The 25,591-nt window shown below is 42.1% G+C and overlaps 1 protein-coding gene and 1 long non-coding RNA gene across 2 annotated transcripts in view; one reads left to right on the top strand and one right to left on the bottom strand.

Annotated features, from left to right (window-relative positions):
* The window catches only part of LOC130369457 (uncharacterized), a 72,624-nt gene extending 69,373 nt beyond the window's left edge, over positions 1-3,251 (top strand). The window contains exon 4 of the long non-coding RNA XR_008892766.1: positions 3,147-3,251. This is a non-coding gene — a long non-coding RNA (uncharacterized LOC130369457). The remainder of the gene's footprint in view (positions 1-3,146) is intronic.
* IL17B (interleukin 17B) overlaps positions 1-25,591 on the bottom strand; it is a 115,918-nt gene that overhangs the window by 88,953 nt on the left and 1,374 nt on the right. The window lies entirely within an intron of this gene.

Genomic DNA, 25,591 nt, shown 5'->3' with positions numbered 1-25,591 from the left:
GGAGACGCTGATTACAACGAGCCCTACCTTACCCGGATCCCCTTGGCTGTTTGCCCCCAATTGTAGTTTTATTCTATGTGTATATCTTGCTGTAACTGGCACGGGCGGGGTTTCTGCAGCTTAACTGGAAGCTTCTGCAGCTTAACTGCAGCCCCGCCCGTGCCAGTTACAGCAAGATATACACATAGAATAAAACTACAATTGCGGGCCATCGGCCGGTGGATCTGGGCAAGGTAGGGCTCGTTTTACTCAGTGTCTCCCGCACTATCCACCAGTACTGTGGATAGTGCTGAAGAAAATATCTGACAGTTTTCCTTTAACAATCAGCAATTATCCTACAATATTTGGCTCTGAGCCAGCTTATGCAGATATCAAACATATATATTCCTACATTTTATTGTGTATATATATATATATATATATATATATATGTCAGGTCCTTGTATTAGAAACAATTTACATATCTGATCCTTTTTATCTAGGGAGATCTGAGGCATGTTGCAGGGAATTGTGGGAAATGTGATGTGCCGACAGCCGGGTTTAATGTCTCAGTTAATGTGGTAGCTGAATCTAATGATGATCCTTTTCCCCAGAGGGAGAACAGACAGGAACCAGCTGTTGCCCATCTGTTCAGAATTTTTTCCCAAAAACTTCAGAGTTTGTAAAAATAAAGACACATGAGATTCAGCCTTTCCTTGCCCCCACCCCTTTATCCATAATTAAAGCAATGACCAGGGGGTCAAACCTCCAGGAAAAAACTCATCATCCCCAGAGACAAGATTTGGACAACCTCCAAATTTCATAGGGAACCTAATTCAATGTCAACAAAGCAATAAAGCAAGATTCGGTCACTCCTACAAATACCACTCATATCATAAAACGGTTTGGCCCAATAAGAATTTCACGACAAAGTTGATGTATATAGAGCTGTTTGAGATGTCTGAGAAATAGCTAACTCAGACCTATTCGACTGCTTCCAATTCTAGGAGCAGATGTGATGAGGGTGGAAAGAAGCCAGTTATCCAGCAAAGAATGTTCTCTTGATTCCTTCCAGATCCAGAGAAGGCAGAATCTTTAGATCAGTACTAAGTCAGGGATCTTCTGAAGGACAATCTGTAATTACCTTCTTATTTACAATGAAAATATGGTGTGTTTACCATAGTACTTACACAATGAAACACTCCCAAAATATCTAGAACCCAATAACTATAGTGCCTTTACATATTGGCTATTTAGAAGGCCTCGGACCCAGATTAAATGTAATAAACTGTTCAAAGCAGAGTTGGTTTCTAGGCTATTCTATTATGATCCTTTTTAGAAAACCAGAAAGAAAAAAACCTTTCAATTATTGTCCTTTAAATTTCATCCGAATTCCCTAAGTATAGCTTATTTTTACAAGTTCTGTTACTTATGAAGGGATTAATGTGATAAGGGGATAATTGTCTGATTGCGAGGGATCCAACTGCTGGGACCCCCCACGATCTCCAGAACGGGACCCCAGGTCTCACTGCTGAATAGAGTGGTAGACGGCACATACTCCATGCATTGCCAATAGGAGTGTCGGATTTACCAAGTACTGTACTCGGCACTGATATAACCAGGCTCCATTCCCTTTCAGTGAAACTAAGCTGCAATGCTACACACAAAGTGAGGACAAGCATGGCACTGTTTCTAGAAGAAGACAGCTATTAGTTTTTATAAATCTCACATAAACTCTAGAAAGGAAAGTTGTCACCAGGAAAATGCAGTCTGATCAGCAGGCATCGTGTTATAGGGGGGGGGGGCTAAACAGATATATCGTTTTGTCTAAAAAGATTTAGTGTAACTAACTTAACTTAGTGTAATTTACTGATTGAATCTCTGCTTAGTTTGGGTTTAGGAATCCAGTAGGTGTTGTCTTCCCTGTGTAAATGTGATCTGATTAGGACCACCATTGTAAAGCAAAAATAGAGAAACAGAAACACAACCGCACATCCACAATTTGTATTTTGATCTATTTACTCAGCATAAATCCAAAAATTAATAGGTTGTTAGTATACATTTGATCAAAAGGTACAAGCCCACTTGCCACTTCAAGGCCACCTAGTCAGAGTGGGTCTCTAACCTAACACTGGCGTAGTGCTGGCGGCAACCACCACAACACCATGCCCACATGGTGAATGACCCAGTGGCCAGGCCGCTCCACTGGTGCCTGCCAAGCCCCTGGCTCCAGGCCACTCCACCCCATTCCTTTTGGGTTTAGGAATCCAGTAGGTGTTGTCTTCCCTGTGTATCTTATTAGGACCACCCACTGGACTCCTAAGCCCAGAATAGGCAGAGATTTAAGTGAATAAAATACAAATTCTACATATTTTTTTCCCACCAAACTATTCATCAGTTGGCTCAGCTCCTCCAGCTTTATAATATGATGCTGGCAGGCTAGGCTACTTTTTAAATTTCTTAAAAAAAGGAAAAAAAATTCTTAAACAATATCTGTGAGCCCATCACAACACAATCAGTAACGAGCCATTAGGTGGATAAATATTTTATTCATATGAGCAATACACAATACAAATGTAGCTAAGAGGTTAGTATTATAGTCAACCACCTAGTTTATAGCAGCGCAACAGTGGTTTGAACTTCCGCTTCCATCCTTCTCACCTATTCAGCTTTTGCAGTCCATAGTCTAAGCATTTCAGTTGTACTTTTACAAGCTCATTACTGTTTAAGATTTCCGATAGGAATTATTACATATTTATTGTATAACGTTGATGATTTTGATCATGCATCATTTCAGAGCTTCTGTCATTCAATGTTTGGTAAGCTTTATGGTTACTTAACCATAGGGTAGATTGGCTTGTTACCAAATAAGCTATAATAGGGCAGACATGTATTATATCCAGCCATTTAGGATACAAGTCTGACTTTAAGACGTAATTTGGAAATGACTTCTATAAGTTTAAACAGAGCTGTCCTTTGACTTGAGCTTATTATGGGTTGTTTAAGGACTTGATTGAGAAGGACTGCTCTAGATCAATAGCATCATTCACAGTAAACCTTAGTGCACATCATAGGCTTGCTGAACAATCCACATCATTTTCAAGTCATCTTATTACAAGAGGCTAATTGTGCTTAGATTATGCAATGTATCCTCTTTTCTTTTGCAGGCACGATTCCAGATCATGTCCCCAGCAATGATGGAGGTAGAACAAAGCTACAGCCATGTTAGCTCAATTACGAGGATGAGACGCGGGTTTGGCCCAGAAAGATGCGGTGCAGAACATTGCATTCCAATCCTGTGGCAAGAAGGAGGCCAGGTGAGGGGTTTGGAAATGGTGATGGGGATTTCTTGCAATTGGCTTTTATGGTTTTGAATGATTTCCAAAGATTTAGTCCAAACTCCATATTAACAGCTGGCTAGAGAGAGAGAGGAAATACCGTGCACAGTTGTATATAACAGGAACTGTCACAGAGAGCAGACGATTTAACTCAAAGCTAGCATACCTGCCAAGTTTCTTCCACGTAGATATTGCTCTTTCAAAACTTTTTTGAATATTGAAACTTTAACGCTTCTTATTATTCTATCATTTCAGCATCATTTAAAGCTGTTGTCCAAGCTTAAAGGGGAACTCCGGTGGAAACAAGGGGAAAACAAATGTTTTCAAATCAACTGGTGCCAGAAAGTTAAACAGATCTATAATTTACTTCTATTTTAATATCTGAAGTCTTCCAGTACTTATTAGCTGCTGTATATTACAGAGAAATTTGTAAAGTTCTTTCCAGTCTGACAACAGTGCTCTCTGCTGACACCTCTGTCCGTGTCAGGAACTGTCCAGATTAGAAGCATATCCCCATAGAAAACTTATCCTGCTGTGGACAGTTCCTGACACGGACAGAGGTGTCAGCAGAGAGCACTGTGGTAAGAACTTCACAAATTTCTCAGAAGTACATCTGTAGTATACAGCAGCTGATAAGTACTAGAAGGGTTAAGATTTTTTAATAGAAGTGATTTACAAATCTGTTTAACTTTATGGCACCAGTTGATTTGAAAACATTTTTTTCAACCGGAGTTCCCCTTTAAAATAAAAAGGCTCTTTTTTGTTACTTTTTTTTTGGTCCACAAATCCTCAAAACAGCATAGCTCAATCTTATTCACTACTGCAGAGTAGTACAGACAGCTCAAAATATTGTTATCTTACAGGTTGTATTGTATACAGTATAGGTATAGTACACTTTTCTGTTCTTTCATCAATTGTTGTCTAGTAAGTATACTATTTTAGAGCAGAAAAGTTGCGGTTGATGTTACCTTCCTGCGCCAAATTCATCAAAAGTCACACACCACTTGATGAATTTACCAGCTCCTATGCCCATGGTACCTGCTTAGACTGCTTTACAGAGCTGAAGTAAATTGTGAGTGTGGGTTTGTGTCTAAAAGAAGGCCGCTGCGACTTTTTTGTGATTTTCTGAGAAAAGTCGCACATAATGAATCAGTGCCTACTGCATAAAACTAGTCTAAAGCACTGCAAATGGTGGTTCACTTTCAAATATTCAAAGAAAAGTCTTACAAAAGTCGCATGGGAAGAGACTGAGACTTTTTGGTGTAACCATTTTAGACTTAAAAAGGTACTTCATTGGAAAAAAATGTTTAATCAACTGGTGCCAGAAAGTTAAACAGATGATTTGTAAATTACAATGTGAATTCAGTTGTAGAAAACAGACATGGCCGCACATCCACAACATGCACAATGATCTAATGCTTCTCAGTAACATTTATTAAACTAAGGGTGCATGCACACCACGTTTTTGCTATACAGTTCCCGTATACGGTTTCAAGTTTTCAAAAACCATACGGAACCGTATAGAAAACCATATGCATTGACTTAACATTTTAAACCGTATGTCAAGCGCATCATCCGGTTTAGTCCGTTTTGCAACTTATACGGTTTTGTCCGTTTTTTTTTTTTTACCTGTACCCAAAACCGTAGTCTACCACATTTTTTGGTCCAGGCGAAAAACCGTATTTAACCATGTACGTTTTTTTAAAACATGGGAGTCAATGGGAACCGCACAGAACTGTATGTGCGTACGGTTCCATACGGTTTTCACCATACGGTTTTTGACTTTGCACTGTTTTTTTAGTGGAATTTCAATCAGACAAGTGAAACTTTATTCAAAATGGAATGAAAAATTAAAAAGGTATATGTTTTTTTCTTAAAAAATTGATGCAGCCGGACATCATTTATCAAACCGTATACCGGTTTTTAACCTTATACAGGTTGAACTTTGTACACACGTTATGATACTGTTTAGTCGGGTTTTGAGGAAACCGTCTTTCATCAGAAACCTGATACGGGAACTGCATTGCAAAAACGTGGTGTGCATGCACCCTAACAGGTCGTTAGTGTACTTTATGATCATGAAGTGCAAGCCCACCAGCCACGTCACGGCCACCTGTAAGTGGTGGGTCCCTAACGTCCCTAGCATAAAATGGCGTAGCACTGGCTCGCGACCACCATCGCCACAACACCAGTGCCCACAAGGGGAACAACCCACTGGCAGAGCAGCCCCAACGCCACTCAAACCAGTCCCAGGGCTGCGCCTCCCCATAGACACGGTGCCGCAGCAGCAATGGGCGCCGCACAGCACCACATCAGTGTGAACAAGGTGTAAAAGCTCACTTACCATGTGCTCCCAGTCAGACTGGGAGGCTACCAGAAAGTAAACGACCCTGTGCAGCTTCCTGATATATATATATATATATATATATATATATATATATATGCCTGGGCTGAGTGGGAGGGGCAGAGTGCAGACCAAGTAAAAACAACAAAAAAAATAGAGGGGGATAGAAAACACAATGTGAATTCAAATGGAGAAAACAGACATGGTCGCACATCCACAAGATTTGTAAATTACTTCTATTAAAAACTCTTAATCCTTCCAGTACTTCTCAGCTGTTGTATGATCCACAGGAAGTTCTTTTTTGGGGGGAATTTCCTTTCTACCTTACCACAGTGCTCTGCTGACACCTCTGTCTATTTTAAGAACTGTGCAGAATAGAAGCAAATCCCCATAGAAAACCTATCCAGCTCTGGACAGTTCCTGACAGAGAGCACTGTGTTCAGGCAGAAAGGAAATTCTAAAAGAAAAGAACTTCCTGTGCAGCATACAGCAGCTGATAAGTACTGGAAGGATTAAGATTTTTTAATAGAAGTAATTCACAAATCTGTTTAACTTTCTGGCACCAGTTGATTAAAAAAAAATAATGTTTCCAGTGAAGTACCCCTTTAAAAAAAAAAAAAGGTTCTAAATAGCTTGATGAATTCTTTTGAGCACATGGGGAAATACCAATAGGTGTGTACATGTCTGAATAGCAATACTTCTTAGATGGTTGTCCCTCCATTAACACTTATCCTATATCCACAGGATAAGGGACAATAATATGGTTATGGATGTCCAATTGCTGGGTAAATGGGGCCTGAAAGCTCCTGTTGGAATGGAGCAATGTTCACACATTGTCGTTCCTGCTTCATTCATTGTCTATAGGTGTTGCTGAGACAGTTAAGCACTGTACTTTGCTGCCTCCAGCAGTCCCATCCTGTGGACAAGGTATAAGTGTTATTGGTGTGACAGTGTCCTTTAGGCTAAGTTTCCACTTAGTTTTTTTTCTGGCAGTTTTTGGAAAACTGCCACTGCAGTTTTTGAGCCAAAGCCAGAAGTGTATTCAAAAGGAATAGGACTTACACTTCTCCTTCCTTATGGATCCACTTCTGCAGTGGCAGTTTTCCAAAAACTGCCAGAAAAAAAACCAAGTGGAGACTTAGCCTTAAAGGGGTACTCCGCCCCTAGACATCTTATCCCCTATCCAATAGATTTGCATTAAGGGGACGGGCCGTGATGTCACGAGGGGCGGAGCCATGATGTCACGCTGCTCCGTCCCCCGTATCGCCCGTCATTACGCACAGAGCAAACTCGCTCTGTGCTGTAATGATAGCGGGGTGCCGCAGCGGATCCCGGGGCTCCCCAGCAGCGGGACTGCGGCGATCTGAAATCTTATCCCCTATCCTTTGGATAGGGGATAAGATGTCTAGGGGCGGAGTACCCCTTTAAAGGAGTTTTCCAGGGAAAAACTATTTATTGCCTATTCACAGGATAGGACAACATTGGCTGATCGACTAGGTAAAGATAACCAGTACCCTCACTGATCACCTGTTCGGGCCAGCTGCTATGCCGAAGTAAACAATGTACCTCTGCTCTGTATAGTAGTGGTGGTGGGTTACTATAGAGAAGCTTGAATTCACTTTAATAAATCACTATTTAAGTGCATGGAGCTGAGGTTTCTGGCTCCTGTAAATTGTTTATATCTGATCACCCACAGGTGACCCAAACAGCTTATCAGTGGAGGTGCCGATTGTCAGGTCCTCAAGGATCAGCCATTCATGGCCTATCCTGTGACTAGGCCAATCAATAGTTTATTTCCTGGTAATCTCCTTCAATGCCGATAAGATCATTTAAAATGTGGTTGAAATATAACAGTCTGGTAGCCTGCACTTCTGTACAATCAATAAGAATGGACTTGTTATTTTTTATATAGATTTTGGTAAATAACATGAGCACGTTTTGTGGCATGATAGGAAATGACGATCTCCGACCAGAGACCCATGACCAAGTACGATTTCACTTAATACATAACTTTTATTTCTCCTTTTATAAAAAATAGAAAGGTGAAAAATCATAGTACACACCCAAAATACCAGTGTTACTAACAAAGGAAAGATTTACAGTCTGGTCTTGTTTCGATAGAATCACTCCCCTTTATACTATCTGTTATGATAGTCAGGGAGTAAGAGAAAAGGGGGGGGGGGGGGGGGAGGGGCGAATGTCCACTAACACTAAAACCTTTTGAGGGACCCACCTCCTTAATAGGGTGGCCCAAGTGTTAGGGGACACTCTCCTCTCCCCTTTACTTTACTCCCTAACTATCATAATAGATTTTCCCTACTATTATTAAACACACCAACTACTGTACTCAAATAGGGGAGCTGTTATATCGTAACATGGTCTGACGTAACATAATAAAAGTTATGTTTTAAGTGATATCGTACTTGGTCACAGGTCTCTGGTTGGCGATTGTTGTTGTTTTGACCCTTGGCACCTTCATCCTTTCAGGATTGGACCCCCTAGGTCAACCAAGACTGTCAACCTTGGTGATTTATGATTGGAAATAATCAAGCATTGTGCTTATTTTCTACCCATGAACTGCATGTTAGGAGTGCATTTGATCCAATGTGGATATCACCTCTATAGGCTGTATGTAATAGTGATATACTAATACCTGTCATCTTCCATTTCTAGTGTCTGAGTAAGCTGTGTGCTGTGATAATACTCATATAGTCTTCACAAGTCCTTATCTTTCTAATGGATGTCCACTACTCCCGAGTGCCCAGTGTCTTCCAGCCCAAGGTGCAGTGCTGCATCTCTGGTCAGTTGTGAGTCTGAGATGAAGCACTGTAGCTCGGGAAGGCGGAAATCTGCTGCCATGAAGAAAAGGGTTGAAAAATAACATCTTTACCTAAAGGAAAAGTTTATAATAGTGCAGGAAATCAGTTCAAGAAAAGTATACATCTGGTGAGTATTAAAAGGATTCCTTGTTATTCACGGCCAGAAAAAAATAATTCTTGTTTAGAGGAGGCCTCCGTACGCCATTAATCATTTTCCAGTAGTTTATAGGTCATCTTTGTTGTGATCAGCCACACATCTTACTGCTACAGCTGGAGCTTATGTTACTTGAATAAAAGTAGGTCTACGGTACTGGGGTGTGGTACTTGTCAGGAAGATGCATGAACCACATTGACCTTTGTGACTTGGTCCTCACGGTCCAGTTTTCCCAGGAATCCCTTGGGTGCCGTGGTGGGGATTCCTGGAAATACTGTTCTTGGGGTCTAGGAATTGCAGCCAGAACCATCAACATCTTCGTCAGTATTTACCAAAAAATGTGCTTTTCTCCACAAGGCATTGATACCTGTATTGTTTTATGTATACTCCTGTTTTATTGACAGCATGCAAAATATGGTAAAAGTGAAACATAATAATAATAAAATAGAAATGAACTGCAAAGTCTAATTTTTCAAATGTCAGAAAAGCTCTTAATAAGAACATAGATCATTATGCATTAATGAAACCCAGAAGAACAACAGGCAGTACGAAACAAAGAGAAAAGCAGTCAGAATGAAAAAAAAAAAAGGGGGGGGGGGGGGTAGAAAATGGGGAAGAAAGGAACGGCCTTTACCTGGTGGGCCTAGAAAGAAACAAGGGTAAAAGCAAAAAGCCTCAACCCAGCAATTCCGACATAGTTTTACCTTGTGCTAGAGAGCCCAGAATAAGATCTAATACAGCAATTTGTATAGGGACAGGTGTGCCTGAGAAAGTTTGCTATAATATTAGCATCCCAAAACACCTTAATTGGGAGGCACCATACCACACATGAAGAAGCGTGTCCTTAGTTTCAAGGCATCTCCAGCAAAGGCTTAAATGGGTTATCCACCATAAGGTGATTTTAGTACTTACCGGCCAAACAGTAATGAACATGCTTAGGAAGAATCCGTGCTTGTGAGCCCACCATAATGTTGTGGCTATCTTTTTGTAAAATGGCTATTTCCTATTGGAAATCCCTCTGTCCCATAAGTCACATACCGTAATACCTTGTTTGTAAGTGTGAGGTCATTTTTCTCCCTCCCACACATCAGCCACCCCACCCATTGAAGCACAGGTGTGCTGCCTTCCATGTTTTGCTGTGAACAATAGACCAGTGCTTTCTAACCAGGGTACCGCCAGCTGTTGCAAAACTAAAATTCACTACAGAATGATCTTCTTCCCACCCAGTGGTTGCTCCACCCATTGAATGCAAATGTAAGGAGAAAAATGTGGTCTTAGAAGCGCTGCTCAATGTAGGTCACGAACCGACAGACTCAGGCCAGCACAGGACAATAAATATTTTGAGTCCACGCCAGCACCGCAAGAACACAGGATCTTAGCACACCCATACCTTGCTAACAACGAGCAGTGTACTGTCTAAATTGGACCTAAAGAACTACAAAGAACTACAAATTACTTTTGAACAAAGAAAAACTTAACTATATAAAGAAAAAATATACAAGCATAAGTATGCAGAATTGTATAACCGTGTGGCAAATTACTTTTCAACCATAAGAAAAAGCCTAATATATACAATCAGAAGTTCGCATAACTGTATAACCATGTGATCTATATCTCCCAATGTGCAATCATGTGACTCCCGCAAGCTACATATGTACTAGGTAACAAAACTGCATCCCTCAATTAAACCAATTAACCTACAAGGTTAGTTCCAAATATACACACCTGGAACTGCTTGCGATGCCCACCTGACTCAACAGCATCAAACAGAGAACCTGAGATTAACACTGCACTCAAAGCACTCAATACTTCATATTTCGAGCTGTTTTAATGTTTAGATCTCTTTTACACTACGATCATTGTAATTTTATGCCAATTTTACTGTTGTATGCTAATTTTAAGTTGTGACCTCCAGCTGACCGTGACCCCGTGACCCGGTAGCAGTCGGCTGGACTGGATATTTTAATTTGCCACCACCTCTGTTTGTAATCCACTTGCCTGACGAAGAACCCGGTCCGGGTTTGAAACTTTTAAATTCCATCCTGAATTAAAATAGCCTTTTTGGTATACACCTGGGCTAGTTTTTATCTTTTATTCCCACCCATCTACTACAAGAAGGCGCCGTGTCTCGTCCAAATTTTCTACAAAGTTCAGTTTGGACCTAAGGAAGGCACTTTGTATGTGCCGAAACGCATTGTCTGTATTCCCAAATAAAATATTTATTGTCCTGTGCTGGCCTGAGTCTGTCGATTCGTGACCTACCTTGAGCAGCACCTCCAAGATCGCATTTTTCTTCTTACATTTGCATTTCATCACTGGTCCCCCTACGGGAGTCCAGAACCGGTCCTGAGTGCGGCAGCCTTACGTTCACCTACCCATTTAATACCCCAACATTCTCTGACAATCACGACTCTTAAGAGCTGCGGATCAGATTGCCATCACCCTACAGGTGAGTATATCACTTGGTGTGGTGGAGAGTATCACTTAAGTCGATATTCGCTACATGGGAGCGCCCCCTGTTCTTTTTCTTCTCTCCCAATTTCATCCACCCATTGAAGCAGGCAGGCTCACTGTCATCACCTAGTGATGTAATGTCTTGGGTCGTACTGCAACCTGGGAAAACTAGAGACTACAGTAATTTTGTATGCTTTTAAAAATAAACATTGTGGTAAAGATCGAAACAAAAATAGGTTGCTTGTAAGTATAATTAAAATTAAGGGATAGACCTCAAGGTAATGTTTGTATATGTTATGATTAAGGCTGGAAAAGGTCACAGAAGAATTGGGAGACCACCATGAAACACAGGTACAGACACTATATTATGAAGCACACTAACTTTACAGCCCATTGTAGCATAGTAAAATAAAAATAAATCCTGGAATACCCCTTTAGGGTCTATTCACATGTACAGTATTCGGCGCAGATTTGATGCGCAGGATTTGAAGCTGTGTTCAGTCATTTAAAGGAGTAGTCCGGTGCGCACTTTTCTCATTTTATCCCGTCCAGGCTGCAAAATAAAAGAAAATAAACTTTCTCTTACCTGCCAACGAGCTCCCGGAGCTCCGGTACAGGTGTTCGGTCCCCGGGCTGTATTCTTAATTCCTGTCAGTCCGGCACGTCACACGGAGCTTCAGCCTATCACCGGCCGCAGCGATGTCCCGCCTCGGCCGGTGATAGGCTGAAGCTCCGTGTGACGTGCCGGACTGACAGGAATTAAGAAGAATACAGCCCGGGGACCGAACACATATACCGGAGCTCCGAGGGCTTGTTGGCAGGTAAGAGAAAGTTTGTTTTCTTTTTTTTTTGCAGCCCAGACGGGATAAAATTAGAAAAGTGTGCGCCGGAGTACTCCTTTAATTTACATTGGAATCTGTAGCAGAAAATCCTGCGCATCAAATCTGTGCAGAATACTGTACGTGTAAATAGACCCTTCAGGGTACGTTCACACGTACAGATTTGATGCGCAGGATTTGTAACTGCCGATTAGAAGTTGTGCTCAGTCATTTAGTTTCCATTGAAATCTGCAGCAGAAAATCCTGTGCATGAAATCCTGCGCATCAAATCTGCGTATGTGTGAACGTACCGTCAGTGACACAAGATGGTCTACCAATGTGATTGCCATATACATATGTATTTCTGCTTAATGCTATAGAATAAGGAACATGTTGAATATATGTTTGTCTTTGCATTTTAATGTTTTGCTTTATAGTGTCATTCTCCGTAAGCCCAAAAAGAAAAAAAAAAATCATTCTGGTTTCATAATAAAATGTTTCATATTGTTAGAAAACAAACTGTGCTATTCTTTATGTCTGAATAAATGTGGATTTACAAAATAAAAAATCTGAAAATAAAATAGTATTTTTTCTTGAAATTAAAAAAGAATAGAATCTACAATATCTACATGGGAAGACATACATATATTCTTTACACTATGGGGGAACAAAAAGTGTGTATATTATGGTAAAGCGCTGCGGAATCTGTTGGCGCTATATAAATAAAATTATTATTATTGTTAGCTTAGACTACACTACACATCTACAAATTGGTTTATGGGTCTAGTGCAAATTTAAACTATGCATGTTTGTGGTATTTTTTGGGCATGTGTGACCAAACCACCTTTTATTCAAAACCTCACCCACATTTTCGGATTTTGCCAGATCTGCATCCACCTGTCTGTCAAAGACAGGTCAAAAATCTATAAGAGTCAAAACTCTATTCTTTTTGTCTGATTTGTTTAAAAAATCTCATAAGCAGATTTTGCAGCAAAATTCTGATGCATACACTTTTATTTACACCCCCCCCCCCTTCTTTAGAAAATTAAATTCACAAGGTCTTAATGTTAGGCAAGATGTCATATGTCAATATTAGATAAATGTAAGAGCTACTGGAATAAGGTCTGTGTGGATGTAACTTTTATCCTTTTCCTGTTATCCTTTATTGATAAAAAAATAAAGCCACGTTTTAGCAGTACAAGTACAGTCTTGCTCCTTGCCTATTACATATTATGGACTTGTTGTACTCTAAACATCTATATGCACAGAACCTATCCATGGGGCTCTGGGGTGAGCCATCCTCCTCTTTCTTTTTCCTCGTCATTAAAAGGGGCCATGGCGTTTCAGAAAGTGTTGCACCCCCTTCATTGTTTACAGGGTATATCTCCATATATTTGGTAGGGGCTATGCATGATATTGCAAATAATCCCATTAACGTTAATGATACCAAGTAGCAGTGACCTACCATACTAGGCACAATGATTACCAAATGTATGGTTTGGTGCCTGGTTAACAATATAGGCAATGTGGCATTTCTTAAAGTTCAGGTTTCTCTCAAGTCAGCTGATCGGCGGTAGGTGCTTAAAGTCAGACCCATACCAATTTGATATTAAAGGAAAACTAGTAAAAAAAATTCCTTTAGCCCTATGCTCAGGCTGCAAAAACAAAAAAAAAAAAATATATATATATAAATAAACTTTAACTCACCTTCCTACGTTCCCCCATTGGGTGATATCGGCATCCCGTTTCTCCGCTTGTCTTCTTCCTGCTTCCTGGGGACGGTAAGTCATACTGTGCTCAGCGTATCACCGCCTCGGCCGGTGATCGGCTGAGCGCACTGTCATGTAAGGAGCCTGGGCTCCGCCTTCTCCCTGCTGCCCGGGCTCCTTACATGACAGTACGCTCAGCCTATCACCGGCCAAGGCGGGACATCGCTGCGGCCGGCAATGCGCTGAGTGCAGTATGACTCACCATCTCCAGGAAGCAGGAAGAAGACCAGCACCGGAGGACTGGGACTCTGATATCGGCGCAACGGGGGAACGTAGGAAGGTGTGTTTTTTTTGTTTTTGCAGCCTGGGCACAGGGATAAAGGAAAATTTATCACTACAGTTTTCCTTTAAAGGGGTACTCCGCCCCTAGACATCTTATCCCCTATCCAAAGGATAGGGGATAAGATGTCAGATCGATGCGGTGCCGCTGCTGGGGAGCCCCGGGATCCCCGCTGCGGCACTGCACTATCATTACAGCACAGAGCGAGTTCGCTCTGCTCGTAATGACGGGCGATACAGGGGACGGAGCCGCGTGATGTCATGGCTCCGCCCCTCGTGACATCACGGCCTGTCCCCTTAATGCAAGTCTATGGCAGGGGGCGTGATGACCGCCACGCCCCCTCCCATAGATTTGTATTGAAAGGGGCGGGCCGCGACATCACAAGGGGTGGAGCCATGACGTAACGCTGCTCCGGCCCCTGTATTGCCCATCATTACGTGCAGTAATTATAGCGCGGTGCTGCAGCAGCGATCCCCGGGGCCCCCAGCAGCGGCACCGCGGCGATCTGACATCTTATCCCCTATCCTTTGGATAGGGGATAAGATGTCTAGGGGCGGAGTACCCCTTTAATGATCCTAAGGATAGGCCATCAACATGGATGTAGAGCTAGAAAACCTAAAATATGTCTCACATGTCATTCTATTATTTTTACATACAGTAGTTCTACCACTTTACAAATAACTACTTGATCCCATATGGAATATTGTGTTGTACAGTTTTGGGCACCAGTGTACAGTGTAAAGGGAATCAACACGGTAAAGGAGAAGAATATATTTAAAAGAAGAAAAACTACCACAAGAGGACATAGTTTTATATTAGATAGCATGGAATCCACAGAATAGATAGCATATGTGAATATGCCCAGGCAGTCTGTGGTAAGCCAATAGGCCTATCTTTGCAGACTAGTAAAAAAATAAATGGTTTTGCCTACAACATAGTCCAAAGTTGAAGTATCAGATTGGTCCGCTACTGATGGTATCAGTATTGCATTCATTTATAGACTCTTTTGGGGACAGTTATCAAAACCTGTGTAGAGGAAAAGCTGACCAGTTGCCCATAGCAACCAATCAGGTTGCTTCTATTATGTTAAAAAGTCCTCTGAAAATTAAGACGCAATCTGATTGGTTGCTATGGGCAGCTGGGCAGCTTTTCCTCTGCACAGGTTTTCTGTGTTAGGTGTTTGACAGGCGTTTAATAGTTTATAGTTTTATACAGATTGGAGAACTGATTAAAAACAACTTTTTCCTGGTTCGACAAACCTGTTAAAAACTATAAAATTCTGACTGCCAGCAGATGCTACTAGGAGGGGCTTATTACATATGGAGGAGAGCAGTGCCACGCAGATGATCACATGATCATACACAAAACCACCCGAAAAACTCAATCTAATCGGTCTACATTCTACCTATTCTTTATACAACTTGCCATTTTAGGAATCAGAAATTTGTTCTGTATGTAGCTATATGTTAAATATATAGTCTATATGTCCAACCTTTTGATTTCAACTATCTCTGAAATGAGAAGCTTTAGTATCTCCATATCATACCCAGGGCCACCATCAGGAATTTTAGGGCCCTATACAGCCATATCCTCTGCAATAGTCCCAAAAAAAACTCTGATCAGCGTAGTTTACTTTTTTCCCTTCCAGCCTAGATGGCGACTTCTTCCAGCTGTGACTTATTTACGCAAAATCTGTCAGAGAAATATTTTAGGCTCTGCATTTTTCCGGCATCCCACACCTATGCAAACTGTCTTCCATAGTGCCCTACACTACTACAGCAATGCCCCTGTTTGTGCCCCATACCATAGTGCCTCTCAAATAGTGTGCTCCACACAGTAGTTACTCCCCTAATAGTGCCCCCATACAGTAGATTGCCCCCAATAGTGGCCACACACAGTGGTTTGCCCCTTATATTGCCACCAAACAGTAGTTCCCCCCAAAATAGTGCTCCGACACAGTAATTGTCCCCCTAATAGTCACCACAGTAGTTAGATCCCAATACAGTGCTCCTCACAGTAGAAAGTAGTGATGTTCTGATATCTGTATCATTGCCATCAGTATCAGTGCAAATACCTGATACCTATTTCAATATCTGCCAGGGGAGAGGAGAAAGAAGGGGCGCTGTGCAGCATGCTTAGCGGTGGTGTCGAAGTGTGAGGGGCGATAAGAGCGGAGGAGAGGAGACGGCACAGCTGCCATACAGACAAGTAGAGGGAGGACAAGCAGACCATCACTTCTGGAACTTCACGAGACTAGGAAAGCTGAGTGACACAGGGCTCACAGTACTACCCCAGCTTTATGTAATGCCTGTTACCCAACTTTCCCAGCCTCCTGAAGGGAATATCTGTGTGGTAAAGCAGCCACATTGGAGATAAAAAGTACCAGATGTCACTCTAGTATTCTGCCATTCAGGAGTTTTATAAAGATGGGAAAATACTGTAAGTCCTGAACTAAGACTCTTGAATGACAAAGTACCAGTGTGACATCTAGTACTTCTCTTCATGGAAAAGCTGGGTGACAGACAATACACATAAAGCTGGGAAAGTAGAGTGAGCACTGCACTGTGTACTATCTGTCATCAAGCTTTCCCAGTCTCCTGAAGAGAGACCCAATATACCCATATAGTGCCCCACATAGTGGATACACACATACATGCACATTACATGTATACTTTTACAATACTAACAGAGTTAAGTATATGACATACACACACTTACTTTTTAGGCAGGATTGAACCAAGGTCCTGAGTGGGGGCCTGCAGCACTCAGGACCTGTCATGTGACCTGTGGAGGCTGAGCTGAAAGTCCTGTTCAGTGAAGTAGCCAGGAGAAAATAATGGGCCTGGTGAGTTCTTCCTGCAGTCTGCTTGTGTGAGGTCACTGTATACAGCTGGGTCTCCCAACCAGGGTGCCTCCAGCTATTGCAAACTACAACTCCCCATGAGTTGTCAGTCTTCCCCCCCCCCCCCCCTCCCCGGATTGAACAGTTCCAGGGGGTCTACATCTTGTGTAGCCTCCAGCCTCACTTCTGCCCCCAGCTAGCACTGTGCACTGCAGCCCCTCCCCTCCTCCTATTTCTAAGCTGTATACAGCAGGAGGCAGGGGATCTTACTGTAGGGTGGGAGAGGAGCCCAGGAGAGAGGAGAAGGGCCCAGGTACATCCTTCTGCCTTCTGTGCGTGGGGAAGTGCTGTGCCCAGGAGCTTCCAATTAGGTAGGCCCCGCAGGGGAGGGGACAGGCCCCGTGATCTGTGGAGTGAGGGAAGAGGATGACGGAGCTGGCAGCAGCAGACCCTTGTACATAGTGCACCTGGTCCAGGCCCGTCGGCAGAACTGCCTGTACTGCCCTGATAATGGCCCTGATCATACAAACAAGCTTCCCGGAAGCTGAATAAAGGATGAGGAGCTGGATGATGGATCGATTCACCTCTTCTACTACTTATAGGGACAAATAAAGCAGATCTACAATGTGAGGACTCCAAGCAACATTCCAAATATTAAAGGGATACTCCGGTGGAAAACAAATGTTTTCAAATCAACTAGTGCCAGGAAGTTAAATAGGTTTGAAATTACTTCTCTAAAAATGTTAAATGGGTTATCCACCATGAGGTGATTTTAGTAGTACATACCTGCCAGAACTGGGTATTTCCTGTAGAATTTCGTTCTCTAAACTACACATCCCATAGATCCATAATTTGTAAGTATGAGGTCACTTCCCCCTCCCACACATCAGCCACCCCAACCATTGAAACACGCCTGTGATCCCTTCAATGCAATATACCAGTGCTTTCTAATCAGGGTGCCTACAGCTGTTGTAAAATGATCTCTCTCCCACACAGCAGTCACTCCACCCATTGAAGCAGGACAGACTCCTACTGATCACCTGACTAGTGATGTCCGGTCTCAACGCACTGCAACCTGGGAAATCCCGAGACCTGAGTAATTTTGTATGCTGTAAAAAATAAATATTGGGACTATAATCACAGAAGAGTTGTGAGAAAACTGTCACACACAGGTACAAACACTATATTATGAGCTACACTAACTTTACAGCCCCTTTGGCATAGTCAAATTAAACTAATTCCTGGAATACCCCTTTAAGCCTTCCAGTACTTACTAGGAACTGTCCAGAGCAGGAGAGGTTTGCTATGGGGATTTGCTCCTGCTCCGGACAGTTCCTGACATGGACAGAGGTGTCAGCAGAGAGCACTGTGGTCAGACAGAAAAAAACTATACAACTTCCTTTGTAGTATAGCGCAGCTGATAAGTACTGGAAGGATTAAGATTTTTTTTATTAGAAGTAATCTACAAATCTGTTTAACTTTCTGGAGCCAGTTGATTTGCAAACCATTCGCTTTCCACCAGAGTACCCCTTTACATCCTTACTGTATGTAAACAATTAAAGTCAATTATTTTACGAGCCCAGCGTCCGAATGCTGTACCCAACAGCCACAAGATAGCGGCCAGCATTTAATACCATAATTAAGCTAATTGGTTCCCTTTAACTGCAGTCAAATCTGAATTTATAAATATTATTATTATAATTATCGACAAATCACTATATTTCCGAGATAAATGTATCACAGACACAACAAATGTGATTATGTTGGAGAGTGTCTCCCCCTTCAGATTACAGCTGGAAAACAAACTACATAATACCTGCTAAATATTTGTCTGCGCTCTTTAAACCACATCCTTGAGACCACCAACATCGCCCTGAAAAATGATTTCCGTATTGGTGACCTAACTAAACAGCACTTTAAAATAAACAGCCCATGAATGAAGGATGAATTGTTTAACATAGAGCTACTCAATAAAACTGCATAGGCTTTAATGTGTGACTAGGCCCCATCTACCATGTGCTACTGATAATACTGGCCCCCTCAGGCACCAGGGTCAGGGAACCACTGCCAATTCTCTAGCTATGCTAACTGTGGAATTCCCGTTTCTGTACCATAGACCTTTATAGACGTATTTATTTCTTAATAGAATATGAACTGAACGCTGTGTGAGTTTTATTTGTCAGAGATTTTGCAATGACATCATACATACATGTGGCGTTCACTATTGTTATACGTGTATATCTGCTGCCCCCTGCTGTTCATTATTCAGACTGTACAAAATACAAAATAAAACATTTATTATTTCAAAGGTATTGTTTGAAGGACTACAGGAAAACACTTCTTTACAAATAATACAATAAAAAAAAGTTACCCAAATGTACAGATACTTCTAGGTAAGTACAGTACTGGGGTAATATTTGTACTTCTATAATAACAGGGAATTATAAGTGTACTTCCAATGTATTTTATTATCCTAACTTAAGGGTATCTATAGTGTAGAAGAGACTTTGGGCATTTAAAGCGTACCTGTCATAGCACAGAAAAAAAATAATAATGTTAATATATGTTCCTCACTAGGTCATGCAGATTATTCAAATTTTTTTAATGTTTTTAGGTTTTGTATTTAGCTCACAAATCCCTCTGTTCTGCTTCTCACTCATTCTGACATCCACTGCTCAGGAAGGGGCGTGTCTGAGGTAGGCACTGAACCTGCCCTCACTTACCATGTGTTCCCTTCCTCCCTGAATCTGCTGTGCAGGGCTGGGTCTCTACATCCAATCACTGCAGGCTGCTCTTTAACCCCTCTTCAGGAGTCTAAGAGTCTAATAGACAGTGAGCACAGAAGAGTGCTAGGCCAGCCCTTACTTACTGGACTTTGTCCAAGCCTGTACCTCAGCTTGAACAAATATGATGCTGCAGCTGGACAGGGCCATGTTCTGGACAGTCTGGCGACTGTCCATTTTGAAAGCTTGATGTAGATGTCTTGTTGTTTTTCCATTTAGGAATTACTCTTAGTTACAATGTTATTTATTTAATAGTAACCCAAGAAAAGATATGCTGCCCACAACCACTGTACACGGTTACATATCTCTAGGGCCCAGGGCCGGTACAGCCACTAGGCTAACTAGGCAGCCGCCTAGAGCACGCTGCCGCCCAGGGCGCAGTTGACCTGATTGCCCAGACCATGGGAATCCAATAAAGAAGCGGGTGCTGTGCAGGTGCTTTTAAAAACCAAATGAGCGCCCTTAACTACTGTGCTCATTTGCAGTTTTAAAGCGCCCCCCCTGTCATTGGAGAAGAAAAACCAGCTGCTGGGACTTAATGCATGCCGTCTCCCTGCAGCGTTTATGTTCAGGGTGAGTGCCCGTCAGGACGACAGCAGCAGCACAGCTCTACAAGCCGTGCGCGATTACGTTATCTCATCGCGCACGGTTTGTGTACCTATACCTATCTATCTAACTACTTACCTATCTACATACCTACAGGGCAATTACCTACCTATCTACATACCTACAGGGCAATTACCTACCTATCTACATACCTACGGGGGATTCCCTACCTATTTACATACCTATTGGGGAAATTCCCTCCCTATCTATGTACCTACTGGGGACATCTATCTAATTAGGGGGAAGTTACCTACCAACTGAGGGATCTACCTAATTGGGGGGTTACGTACCTAGTGGGGGCATCTACCAAATAGGGGAAATTCCCTACTTATATACGTATTAGCCAGGGGCATCTACCATAAACCGTTTATGGTATAATGTTTTATAAAGGGGAGAAGCTAATAATATATCCTCCCCTATTGGGATGGCAAAAAAAAAGTCTTGCCTATGCTTCTAGAGCCTTTGGCAAGGAAGAGAAAAACTGTCCCATAGGATCAAGAAAAATATACTGACAGCCTCAAGGGACACATCAATCACACACAAAGCGTAAAAGCTATAAGGAAAACAGGCTTAGCAACATATTTGCCATGAAAGTAATGTAGAGAACTGGAAAAAAAATCATCTTATAAAGGTCATAGGCACCGTAAGGTATGAGAATAGCAGATAAGGTACAGAGGGATACTGTTATCAAAAAATTATAAGCCTTTCCTGCTTCAGATCTACTGACCACATAATATATAGACACTAGGGACTGTGTGGTGCCAATGTCTATAGCTGACACATTCATTAGTCAACATGCCCTTTAAAGCATACTTTTACTATCTTTATTTTAAGGAACTGCATAGACAAAAGTCCTAACTATATATCTTCTGTCAGAAGATCCCCATTGGTGAGTTGACCTTCCCACGTCAATAGCTGTAATTCAACAAAATACAGTAATTCATGGGCAACCAGTGATGCATTTACTGTGTTCTATGACATTTTTATGAGGGCTAACTACTGTGCTTGTCTAGACAGATTGGGCATGTTAAGGAGTAATGGAGCTGTAGGATGAAAGATCATTAGGGCATCAACTATATCATGTCTCATGATAGAATGATATCCATCAGTGGCGTTGCTAGGGTTGGTGTCACCCGGAGCAGTAGAAAATGGTGTCACCCCATACCTTCCCCTTCCCCCCCCCTAAGTTTTTAGCCTGTTGTGACAGACACCACTGTTGTAGCGCATTGTGAGAAATTCCAGTATAATAATCAGATCTACCAGTTGCCACAGAATAGGAAAGTGTTCACCATTTAAATATACAGCTCCCAGAATTACTTAAAGGGGTACTTCACTGGAAAACATTTACTTTTATATCAACTGGTGCCAGAAAGTTAAACAGATTTTTAAATTACTTCTATTTAAAATCTTAATCCTTACAGTACTTATAAGCTGTTGTATTCTCCACAGGAAGTTGTGTAGTTCTTTCCAGTCTGTCCACAGTGCTCTGTCTGTCCATGTTAGGAACTGTCCAGAGCAGGAGAGGTTTGCAATGGGGATTTGCTCCTACTATGGACAGTTCTTGACATGGACATGTCAGCACAGAGCACTGTGGTCAGACAGAAAATAAATTAAAAAAGAAAAGAACTTCCTGTGAATCACTTATACAGCAGCTAATAAGTACTGGAAGGATTAAGATTTTTAAGTAGAAGAAATTTATAAATCTGTTTAACTTTGTAGCACCAGTCGATTAAAAAAAATGGTTTCCAGTAGAGTACCCCTTTATGCAGTGGTAAGGTTATGCTGGGAGTTGTAGTTTCACTCACCATAACTGTAGAACTTACAAGTGACTACAGCTCTGATGGGACATAGTGAGGAGAATACACAATGATATCAGTGACTACATGTGACGTCTTCTCTATATTGAGGAGAATACACAATGATATCAGTGACTACAGGTGACGTCTTCTCTATAGTGAGGAGAATACACAATGATATCAGTGACTACAGGTGACCTCTTCTCTATAGTGAGGAGAATACACAATGATATCAGTGATTACAGGTGACGTCTTCTCTATAGTGAGGAGAATACACAATGATATCAGTGACTACAGGTGACATCTTCTCTATAGTGAGGAGAATACACAAGGATATCAGTGACTACAGGTGACGTCTTCTCTATAGTGAGGAGAATACACAATGATATCAGTGACTACAGGTGACGTCTTCTCTATAGTGAGGAGAATACACAATTATATCAGTGATTACAGGTGACGTCTTCTCTATAGTGAGGAGAATACACAATAATATCAGTGATTACAGGTGACGTCTTCTCTATAGTGAGGAGAATACACAATTATATCAGTGATTTCAGGTGACGTCTTCTCTATAGTGAGGAGAATACATAATTATATCAGTGATTACAGGTGACGTCTTCTCTATAGTGAGGAGAATACACAATTATATCAGTGATTTCAGGTGATGTCTTCTCTATAGTGGGGAGAATACACAATTATATCAGTGATTACAGGTGAGGTCTTCTCTATAGTGAGGAGAATACACAATGATATCAGTGACTACAGGTGACGTCTTCTCTATAGTGAGGAGAATACACAATTATATCAGTGATTTCAGGTGACGTCTTCTCTATAGTGAGGAGAATACACAATTATATCAGTGATTTCAGGTGACGTCTTCTCTATAGTGAGGAGAATACATAATTATATCAGTGATTACAGGTGACGTCTTCTCTATAGTGAGGAGAATACACAATTATATCAGTGATTTCAGGTGATGTCTTCTCTATAGTGGGGAGAATACACAATTATATCAGTGATTACAGGTGAGGTCTTCTCTATAGTGAGGAGAATACACAATGATATCAGTGACTACAGGTGACGTCTTCTCTATAGTGAGGAGAATACACAATTATATCAGTGATTTCAGGTGACGTCTTCTCTATAGTGAGGAGAATACACAATTATATCAGTGATTTCAGGTGACGTCTTCTCTATAGTGAGGAGAATACACAATTATATCAGTGATTTCAGGTGATGTCTTCTCTATAGTGGGGAGAATACACAATGATATCAGTGATTACAGGTGACGTCTTCTCTATAGTGAGGAGAATACACAATGATATCAGTGATTACAGGTGACGTCTTCTCTATAGTGAGGAGAATACACAATGATATCAGTGACTACAGGTGACGTCTTCTCTATAGTCTTTCCTTATCTAATTCAGATGGTACATACCGCCTGGACTTGTTCCAGCTAAAACTTCTGTCTGTAGAATGTGACGCCCAGACGTCTCCTCACTATGTCAGCGCATTCTTATCCTCTATATGAAAACAAGTATTATTATAAATCTGCCAGACACTGTATCCTCTAAATATAATACTACTATACACTACACTCTTTGATTATAAACCTTCCATACACCATACCCACTGAATATAATACTACCACACATCTGTACATTCTGAATTTAATACCAACACATACTGTACACTCTGAATATAATACCAACACATACTGTACACTCTGAATATAATACTACCACATACTGTACCCTCTTAATATAAATCTGCCACATACTGTACCCTCTGAATATAATACCGCCACACACTGTACCCTCTGAATATAAATCTGCCACATACTGTACCCTCTGAATATAAATCTGCCACATACTGTATCCTCTGAATATAAATCTGGTGGTGTTGCTAGTGGATGATGGGGGTGCTAGTACTGGGGGGGGGGGTGTTGCTGGAGGATGATGAGGGTGCTACTGGCCATCCCCCCTGGCAGTATCACCTCCATCATCCATCGGCAGGATCATCCTCCTGGCAGGAGCACCCCCATCATCCACCATCAGGATCTGCTGATGGAGGATGATGAGGGTGCTACTGCCAGGGGGGGGGAGCATTAGGTAGGCAGCAGTTCCCCCCCTTAAGGTAGGTAGCAGTTCCCCCACATTAGGTAGGTAGCAGTTTCCCGACATTAGGTAGCATAGATTCCCCACATTTGGTACCAGTTACCCCACATTAGGTAGTATTTTCCCCACATTAGGTAGCACAGATTCCCCACATTAGGCAGCACAGATTCCACACATTAGGTAGCAGTTTCCCCACATTAGGTAGCACAGATTCCCCTCATTAGGTAGCAGTTTTCCCACATTATGTAGCAGCTTTCGCACATTAGGTAGTAATTTCCCCACATTAGGTAGCACAGATTCCCCACATTAGGTAGCACAGATTCCACACATTAGGTAGCAGTTTCCTCACATTAGGTAGCACAGATTCCCCACATTAGGCAGCAGTTTTCCAACATTAGGTAGCAGTTTCCCCACAATAAGTAGCAGTTTCCCCACATTAGGTAGCACAGATTCCCCACATTAGGTAGCAGTTTTCCCACATTATGTAGCAGCTTTCGCACATTAGGTAGTAATTTCCCCACATTAGGTAGCACAGATTCCACACATTAGGTAGCAGTTTCCCCACATTAGGTAGCACAGATTCCCCACATTAGGTAGCAGTTTTCCAACATTAGGTAGCAGTTTCCCCACATTAGGTAGCAGTTTCCCCACATTAGGTAGCATAGATTCCCCACATTTGGTAGTAGTTTCCCCCCATTAGGCCGCAGGTTCCCTTGCATGTTCCCCACAGTAGGTCAAAGTCTCCCCACATTAGATCGCTGGTTCAAACAACCCCCCACACAAAAAAAAACTACATACAGACACAACACAGAGACACACACACAGATAGATAGAGAGAGACACACACACAGTCAGAGAGACACACACACAGTCAGAGACACACACACACAGACAGTCACACACAGTCACACTCAGAGTCACACGCAGTCACACACACACAGAGTCACACACAGACAGAGAGTCACACACAGAGAGCCACACACAGAGACAGCGACAGACACACACACAAACACACACACACACACAGAGACACACACTCACAGAGAGAGACACACACACACACACACAGTCACACACACACACAGTCACACACACAGTCACACACAGACAGAGTCACACACACACACACAGTCACACACACACACACAGAGAGAGAGTCACACACACACACACACAGACACACAAACAGAGATATAGTGAGACAGACACACACTCACTCAACCATCCAGCGCAGCGCTCCTTCTCTCCGGGCGCTCTGCGAGTGACGTCACGTCCTCCTGCACGGCCCTGCGGAGGCACGTCGGGCCGGCGCAACAGAAGTGGGGGCGCAGGCCGGTTCACTGTGCACTATGATCCTACTAGTACGGAGACAGCGCAAGCGAGGAGGGGGGGATGTACTATTACAGAGACAGCGCAAGGGATATATAAGGCAGCAAGTGAACAGTCAGATGAGTTTGAGGTAGGAAAAATTTGCAAGAAGATCTGAGTGACT

Source organism: Hyla sarda, chromosome 4 (genome assembly GCF_029499605.1).
Source record: "Hyla sarda isolate aHylSar1 chromosome 4, aHylSar1.hap1, whole genome shotgun sequence".
Lineage (NCBI taxonomy): Eukaryota > Metazoa > Chordata > Amphibia > Anura > Hylidae > Hyla > Hyla sarda.
This window is presented reverse-complemented; position numbering and strand designations above follow the sequence as displayed.